The following is a 9,384-nucleotide window of genomic DNA, read 5'->3' as shown; positions in this document are numbered from 1 at the left end:
AAACCAGAGCCCAGTCTGCTCTGATTGGTTAGCTGGCCGGCTCTGTTGTGATTGGTCAACTGCTTAGAGATGTCCACCCCTTAAACTCCCCCTGTCTTTGGTTGTCTCTCTCTGTATCAATATAAACTAGTGTAATGTATGGCCTGTAGCGATTCACCTCATTCTGAATGTTTTATTTCATTTGAGAGCACTCACACACACAAGCCTTTATGTTGACTAATGCTTTTAAAACTCAAAGAGAACAAGCCTAACTTGCCTTCTAAAAGGAAAATACACTTCGGCTAATACTGTGTCTGGCAGAGTGCCTCCCACATCCGACTGCAGCACATTTTAATTGCATTAGACAGAGCAAGAAGGCAACTTGAACCCCTTATCTAGAGGGAGCCATGGGATTCCTTTTTTATATTGTTTTTTTCTCTGACAAGCAGTTCACATAATATAGTTCTAATAGCCAGAAGATAATGAACAACTTGAAATATTGTTTGATTAAAAAGTATTCTGACCTCGTGGTTAGCTTGCAGCTAATAGAAAGCTGCAGGAATGAGTCCTAAAACCCGGAAATGAGTCAGCATTTTTCCACTTCCTTTCCCTTGGTCTTGAAATCAATGGTTTATTGAATATGTTTTTGGTTGTTAGCCTGATATAAGGTCTGTGGTTAACACAAGCTGAAGAGATTTTAACGTTTTATTCTACGACATAAAATAAGTTAGTAAATACCCAGCTGGAGAATTTAAAAATGCCGAAGTGTCTAAATGAGTGACTAAACGTGATCACACTCACATTAGCCGCCTTTAGCTTAGCGGTGGTGACGTGAAGTCATGTGATCGTGCTGTAGTTCCTTTATAGCCTAATGTTAGCTTTTTACTTCAAAAGTGTTAACGTGGTGTTAATATGTGGAGATTATCCTGCTGAACATAACATGTAAGAGATTATATGATATATAGATATATATGAAGCTCAGCGCAAGTTCTTTCAGGAAGACTGGTATACATTCACTCCGCAGCTGCTTATAATCAGCTCATCACGGGCTTCCTGCTAACCTATTACATTCACCTCAATCTCAGCAGCCAATCATCGTGCTGCAGCCAAACTTTAAAATGGTTCTCCTCTCTCCTGCAGTCAGCTGTGATTCCAGGTGTTCGTGCTGCTGACCACCTCCTCCCCATCCACCTGCTTTCATCATATCCAGTGCCAGGAGAGCTAATCCAAAGACCTCATCACATCCCCTCTTCATCAAATCCAGATCTTCAGCATCATAACCAGTGTCTAGACCCCGGGTGGGTTCCCTATGCTCACGGCTGCATCCCCCCTTTAGATATACGATTTCAGGATCGGGGTCTAATCGCCAAAGACTTAACATTTATCATATGGCATGTGTCAATACATGTTCTTTAAACAAAATGAAGTCTCTCCTGATTGAAATATATTTATAGTCCAAAATCCAGTGGAAATATCCAACTGAACTGGGAAGATGCTGCCTTCAGGGTCGGCCTACAAAAATACGTCATCACTGCACCACTCTATTTCTGCGCATGGGATCAGTGAGGGCTTCAGAGAACTTACCACCACCTGCTGCTCTCCATCAGCTGAACCCCGGGACAACTGCAGTTATGTTGGGACACACACTGACACACCCAAAACAAGAGCCTCACAACATCTATCTGCCTCAATAATAACTCATAAATCAGATTAACATTACTGATACAAAATCTGACATATAAAAAGCTGTGGGAAAAATAACTACACATAATTGTATCCAAAAAATATAAGCCAATAAATAGAAAATCATTTGTTTATCACTACGTTTGTTTATTATTATTAGCTTTGGTTTGTAGGTCTTGTTTCATATGCTAATAATGTAGTAAGTATACTACTGCCTTTTATGTAATACTCATACTGTTATGAGGTTATGTTGCAGTATGAGTCAGATCATTGCAGTCATCCGAGCTGATACTTTGTTTATCACCACTGCATTACGCAAGGAATCCAAGTACGCAGTCAAGATAAAATAAGATCAAATAAACAGACGACCATCACAAAGTTAAAATCAGTCATATGCTCAATAACAACATTAAAAGAGTTAAATTGTGAGTTCACAATTAAACATGTGAGGAAAACTTGGTTCACAGTCTCAATGAATGAAAGCTCTGTGAATGTTTTAGGTCACATTATCTGTCCTGCAGTATTAGCACGCTGCTGCTGAAAATGATCGACAATCACAGAAATCACACATTCTCTCTTTTCTTATCTATATGTGTAAGTTTGAAGGCCGACCTGAAAGTTAGTATAGCAAAGAGAGAGAGAGCAAATGGGATTTCTCCATTGGAATTCAGAATAAAACAGAAAATAATCTCTGTGTCAAACAAATAGTCGTCTCATTTAGACACTTTTTAGCAAATTCACCAGTGGGGTATTTACTGACGTATTTTATGTCGTAGAACAAAACGTTACAATCTTTTCAGCTTGTTTTAACCACAGACCTTATTTGAGGATAACAACCAAAAACACTTTAGGAAAACCATTGACTGGAGGAAGTGATAAAATGCAATTTGGTAAGTATAAGTGGTATATGTATTATGCCGTTATGGCTGAGGGGGAAACGTACCACTCTCCCATTGTGAGTCAGCTGCTGCTCTGTGACGGGCAGGTCTGTCTCCTCGTACAGCAGCTGTTTGACTTCCTCCACACATGTGCAGGGAGACACCTGGTAGCACCTCAGACCCATGTACTCATGACGAACTGTCAGCCGAGGCAACCTGAAGAACAGAGGTACACATTTAGTTTGGAGGAAATTATGAATTGTGTTGGGTGTTGGTAGACCTTTGGAATTACTAACAACATCATAAGAATGAACTTTACTATCTAAAGACTTTCTTCTCTGATTTGTATTCATTTGTTGGTACAGTAAAGACAGGAAACATAGGGAGAAAGAATATGGGGAACAGGGGCTGGTGCAGTTATATCGTTTGTGTCCACTAGGAAACTAGGTTGAAGCCTTTGTTTAAAATGCTCTATGGAGTCCACATTAATATTGTGTGTAAATAAAAGTGGCAAAAAAATTACATTTCAACTCCTAAGACCCCAGTGATATAATCAGAAGAGTAAACCGGATTTCTTTCCCTTTTCTATATGTTTACATTAAGAAATAAGAGCATGTATTTTTACAATAGAAGCAGATCACTCTCAAAATCAGTCTTTTGGATTAGGAAAATCGTATTTATGTGACCCTCGCCTTTCCACACAGCCATAATCAAACATATTCTTGCTTATTCAGCAGCAGGACACTGGACCCAAGCAGCCACAGTGCTGCATAATAATTCACTGGGGTGGGTGTGGCTGACTGCACAGGATGCTTGAAATGCAGCCCATAATAAACACTACTGGACCAGTAGTGCCTTAATGTAATATATATACAGACCCTAAAGGCTGACAGTATGCAGGTGTGTGCCTGGGAAATGTTGTTATTCTTATTTTCTATTTGAACAGTGTGGAGGAGGGCCTTTCCCACAGTAAAAACTTACCACGGGTCTGGACAGTTGGCCATCTCGTTGCTGCAATGTGTCCCAACACACACACACTCATGGGACTATCTTCTGCACTGAGCGCAGGAATACACCACCCGGAAAACGGCTGTCGTGAAAACAAGAAGAAACCCGTTATTTTCCCCAAAACACCTGCCTGTGTTATACAGTCTATAAAACAGTGATGCAACCCTGGTTTAGTAATTTATACAAAACAAGAAGACATTTAAAATCAAAGAGTTGTGGTGATTATGGATAAGAGGCTTTCTTTTAACCTCCGGTGATTTTGTTTAGCCTCTTTCGGGAGAGTTATCCCTAATACTCACTTGGATTTGTCCGGTTAACGGTCCTCTCAAAAAGCGGATACATCTCACGACAGGCTGTGTTCCTGGAAACAATAACAACAACAACAATAGGAAGGGACATGGTTTAATTCCCCCTCAACACCATACTAACTCCTTCAAAGGCGATGTTCTAATAATAATGAATTACCCTCAGCGAGAGGGAGCAAAAGCGCTGGAGGCGAAGCGAGAGGGTTCCCTCCCGGTTACTTCCGGGTTGTCTTAAAGCCCGTCAGCTAGAGTCTGGCAGTAAATATCGATTGCCTTTGAGCTAGGAGTCAACAAATGTCTATTAGGTAAACTAATATAAATATATACTTCCTTTGAGAGGTTTATTTTGTATTTAAGAGGCATCTTCTACGACGCTTACACTAATATTGACTGGTGATACTTTTGCGCATGCGTAGTAAGGCAAAGCGAGTTTATTTCGTCCAACACGTTCCAGTGCTTAACATAAGTATACATATACAAAACTAATAAAATAGGACAACTCTTAAAAGATAACAAATAAACACTGGGAATACAGTAGATTTAAATAGTTGCAAAGATATAAGAATTACAAATATTTCAACAAAGATATATGTTTAGCCTTGTTTTGAAAAGAACAAATGTTTATTCCAGATCTGCAGAGAATAAAAACTGAAAGCTGATTCTAGATGTTTTGTTCTGTTCCCGAGGATATAAGAGCTCTGCATGGTTTGTGAAAAAGCAGCATATGAGACATTTATTTTGGCCTCAAACTATTCAGTGTTCAAAGATACTGTAATATGAATAGTATTTTTGAAATCGTGTATTTGATTCACAGGGAGCAACTACAAAGCTTTGAACTGGTAATGTGTTACACTTTCTTTTTTTGTGAGCATTTTTGATAAGCTGCAGTTGTCCTTTTTGATTTTTACATCAGCCAGTAAAGACACAGTTACAAACAAATGTAAAAGATAGGAGTCCTTTAAGACAAGCTATATTTATTATTAAATATGTAATTCTGTTGATATGGGCATTGACATTTAGTCCAGACATTGACCTATAGAACAAGAGTCTTTATTCATTAATTTACGTTTTAAAAGTTGCATACTTCAGCTAACTCTTTGCTATGGGCCAGCATAGGCATTTGAACTATTTGTTGATGCTGTTAATCTCTGCACTATTGTAGACAGGGTGCGAGTTAATCTTCAATTCATTTATTGAGTGGGAGGCTGTGGCTCAGTGGAATCAGGGGGTAGCAAGTTCGAGTCCCACCGCAGTCAGCATGTCGTTGTGTCCCTGGGCAAGACACTTCACCCCAAATTGCTCCTGTGGGGATTGCCCACAGCACTGAATGTAATGTAATGTAATGTCATTTAAAGTCACACTTCTGCAGAGACAATATGAAAAAATAAAGAGGTCTCACTCCGTCCTATTAAACTGGTGCAGTGTTCCGGAAGTAAATCTATTGATAACTGCAGCTGGAGCACTGCCAAGTTCTGGGTGGGCTTAAACCATCTGTTCAAACAATGGGCATCTGTGCTGAAGGGTGATTTATAGACGTTAGTGCTGCAGCAATTGATTTTAATTTTCGAGGGGATGTCAATTTGAGGGTAGAAGGATATGCTTCCATTTTTATAAATACATGAATAAATAAAAAAATAAAAAATAAGGAGATAAATAAACTGGGGAAGTGAATAAAAACAAAAAAATATCTAAACAGGAAATAATACATTTGGATGTATTAAGAATGAAAAAAAAGAAAAATAATTGGTAATTATTTTTCTATTTATTTATTGTTCTTTTACTGTGCAAATGTATTTATTCTGATAATAACCTGTAGCCTATTTATTGTTTCTACATACATATTTCTTGATTGATATATTGATTAATTTATTGATTTTTGTTTTATTGTATATTGAAATAAATACAAACAGTGCAGAAACGTCTATTTGAGGGCAGAAGAGCATGGAGATTGTAAAGCTTTAATACATTGGAATACATAAGGAGATGAATAAACAGGAAAATTAATAAAAACAAACATTTACTGTAAACAGAAAACAATAACTTTAGATTAATTTAGCATGAAAAAAGTCATGCAAAAATGTAATAAATCAAAAATAACAGCCTGCATGTCAACATTTATTTATATAGTATGTTTTTCTCTGTGTAGATGGCACTGCAGGTTGCAAGGGTGACACACATTTCCCCACCAGTGCTTGCAGGTGCATTACTTTGATTAGCCTAAGCAGCTTATTTCGCGGAATTCTGGGACTTGTAGTCGAAAGGAATGAGAGGCCAGCATGCACACTGCAGTGATGCGCACATCAACTTTGCTTTAACATCTCCATGAAGCTGAGCAGCCACATTTGGTTAATGCTCTGGATGTATTAGATTAAAACATTTTACACTACATTAGAGCAACATATTAAAATGCCAATATCCATATGTATATGTCAATTTGATGGTGACTGTCTATATAGCATGTTCAGACATTGATAGGTTATCTGATGCATACAACAATTATTTTATGTTTTGTAAATATCGTTCAAAGTGGTGCAATGTGGGGAAAAAAACAGCAGTATTACGTAGAAAAGTGACATCATCTCCTCAAAGTCAAGGACTCCCGGCACCATAAAACACCATGATGGGTTTCCCTAATATACATCCTCTTGAACATCATATGTAATATAAAAAAACTCTTAGAAGTCAAACCTCCAACAATAAATATGCAAGAATACGTCACTCACCAGAGTACTTCAATGTCAGCAATCCCAGGCTATAGCTACATTCCCTCAATCATTTACATCCAAATGTTTGGCTTAAAATACCCTTCTGCTAAAACACATTTAGCTGGTGCACTATCACCCGGGTACATCTTAATGCCGCATTGGAGAGAGGGAGACAGAGATACTTACATTAGCAGCAGGCTGGCAGCAGCATCACTGCAGCATCTCTGTCCTCTGCACCGCACACAACTTCCTTTAAACCATAAACAGCATGAAAAGAAAAGGTACCCAACGTGAACACTTCAGAGATTTTGGTTTGTTTGGAATATGTCTTCAGTTGAGATGTCTAACAATCGCGAACAGTTTCATATACTGCAGGATTTTAGAGCACAGGACTCTTAAAGGGACAGCTGCTGGGACACACCAATACGGGCTGGGCGAGAAGATTAGAATACACTGACAAGAACCCAGTGGTGGATTAATTTGTTACCACGTACATTTACTCAAGTACTGACTGTACTTAAGTACAATTTTGAAGTACTTTACTTTAGTATTTCCATTTAACGCGTCTTTATACGTTTGCTCCTTTTATTAAACAGCTTTAGTGACTTTTCAGGTTTTGAATTAAAAACGTGTGATAATATTGAACATAGTGCATCTCTAAAAAAATAAACTAGTGGACTAACTGTTTAAGGTCCGTTGCAGCCCCTTTTTTTAGAGATTTGGGTATGGAGGAAAATAGAGAGGGTTGTGTTTTCTGACACTTGGTGAGTTCCCTGGAACACCGGGGACACATATTCATGTATAAAAGACGTACAAAAGTGCATTTTGCATGATAGGTCCCCTTTAAGTTATAGGTTTTTGTGCAGGCTAAAATCCCTGTGTTCCCTGTAGAGAGAGTTCCTGTCGCCCACACTCACAAAAAAAAGAAGGTCTTCAGTCTTTATTTAAATGAATAAAGAGTTGCAGTGGACCTGCCGTTTTTTGGTAGTTTGTTCAAGAAGACCAACAAATAAATAATGACACCAACGTTCCAGTAGATGGAGACAGCTGCAAAGCTGAAGTGTCTAACTCAGAGAGGTAGAACCTTTGACTGCAGTATACAGACCATGATACAGACTCATGTCAGAGTGACATGCAGATCACCAGTGCACAAATCTAACCTCAACATAAAATATATACATGCATTTGAACAATAACAGTTCAAAACAGACATACAAATATGTTAATGCGACTGCCACAGTGTAAAACTATTCATGAAAAACAAATAAAGCTGATGAAAAGGTTAGAGTCTTCAATCGGCCCTATTCTGCTCTTTGTGATTTTCCCTTTCCTGTAGAGTGTTATATTGTTTTTTGTGCATGTAAATGGTCTGCAAAGGCTAAAATCACGGTGTTCCCTCCAGAGGGAGTTTCTCTCCCTGCCTGAATTATTGGACTCCTTTGTTTACTTCCGTAATAAGGTGACATCAATATGTAACACTTGCGCTTATATTGACTAGAGCTCCAACACATTGTACGTGATAGGCTAAGGTCCGGGTCCTCCGGGACATGACCTATCACAACAGAGCCGTCCAGCAAACCAATCAGAGCAGACTGGGCTCTGGTTTCAGACAGAGGGTGAACATTTGCACCGGCACAGGCAGTATGAGCAAAATAAAGAGCTTTTTGGACTAATATGAACCTGAATATGAGCATAATAGTGCCCCTTCAACTCGAGACATGAAGTGTTAATAATACTTTATTTGTGGCATATTTCATAAGAGACATGTGCATAAAATAAACTAAGCAACAGCTAATTACATTAGCAAAGTAATTACATTTGCAAAGTAGACTGCTTGATGGATGCAAAACATGCCCAGACATGTACAGTAATTGTCCACTTTAGCTGCAGTGTTGAACTTTTGTCCTCTGTGTCTTTGCCTCGGTGCAGACATTCACACACACACACACACACACACACACACACACACACACACACACACACACACACACACACACACACACACACACACACACACACCACACACACACACACACACATACACACACACACACACACACAGACGCACGCAAACACACACACACACACACACACACACACACACACACACACACACACACACAGACGCACGCACACACACACGCACGCAAACACACACACACACACACACACACACACACACACACACACACACACACACACACACACACACACACACACACACAGTCACTGTCAGAGTCTTATAGTCACAATCCTCACAAATCAACTCGGTCGCAAAAAATGAAATTTCACATTTGGGAATATGAAGAAAATAATAATCAGAAAATGGAAAAGCATTTTAGGTAGTTTAACAACATCTTTACTTGAGTCAGGATCTTTATTTAAAGGTTTATTTTACTCAGTGGGACTGATTTTACTTTCAATGGCACATGTTTTGTAAAAAAAAGAAAATACACATGGATATATATCTTTTGTATTAAACTTTATTAAATAAGTTGTCCAGCCATGATGCAAAAGTTCCAACATATAACAAGCAATGATCCCCCATGAATACAGTATATTTTCCAGCATTCAGACAAAATCAGTAAGTTGTCATTGAATCTGCTCTTCCTCAGAGTTTAATAAGAATACAAACCTATATATATCCACTTCTTGTTAGATGCTATATGCATTTCATTGGCTTGCACTCTGCACAATGACAACAAAAGTAAATTGGGACCGACAGGGACCCTGTGAAGGACCATTATATAGGTCGACGGACCACAGTTTGGAAGCCACTTGGCTGGAGCTCAAAATCCAAGAGACCGACTTCCATGAAACAGCCAT

Source organism: Trematomus bernacchii, unplaced genomic scaffold (genome assembly GCF_902827165.1).
Source record: "Trematomus bernacchii unplaced genomic scaffold, fTreBer1.1, whole genome shotgun sequence".
NCBI classification, from domain to species: Eukaryota; Metazoa; Chordata; class Actinopteri; order Perciformes; family Nototheniidae; genus Trematomus; species Trematomus bernacchii.
This window is presented reverse-complemented; position numbering follows the sequence as displayed.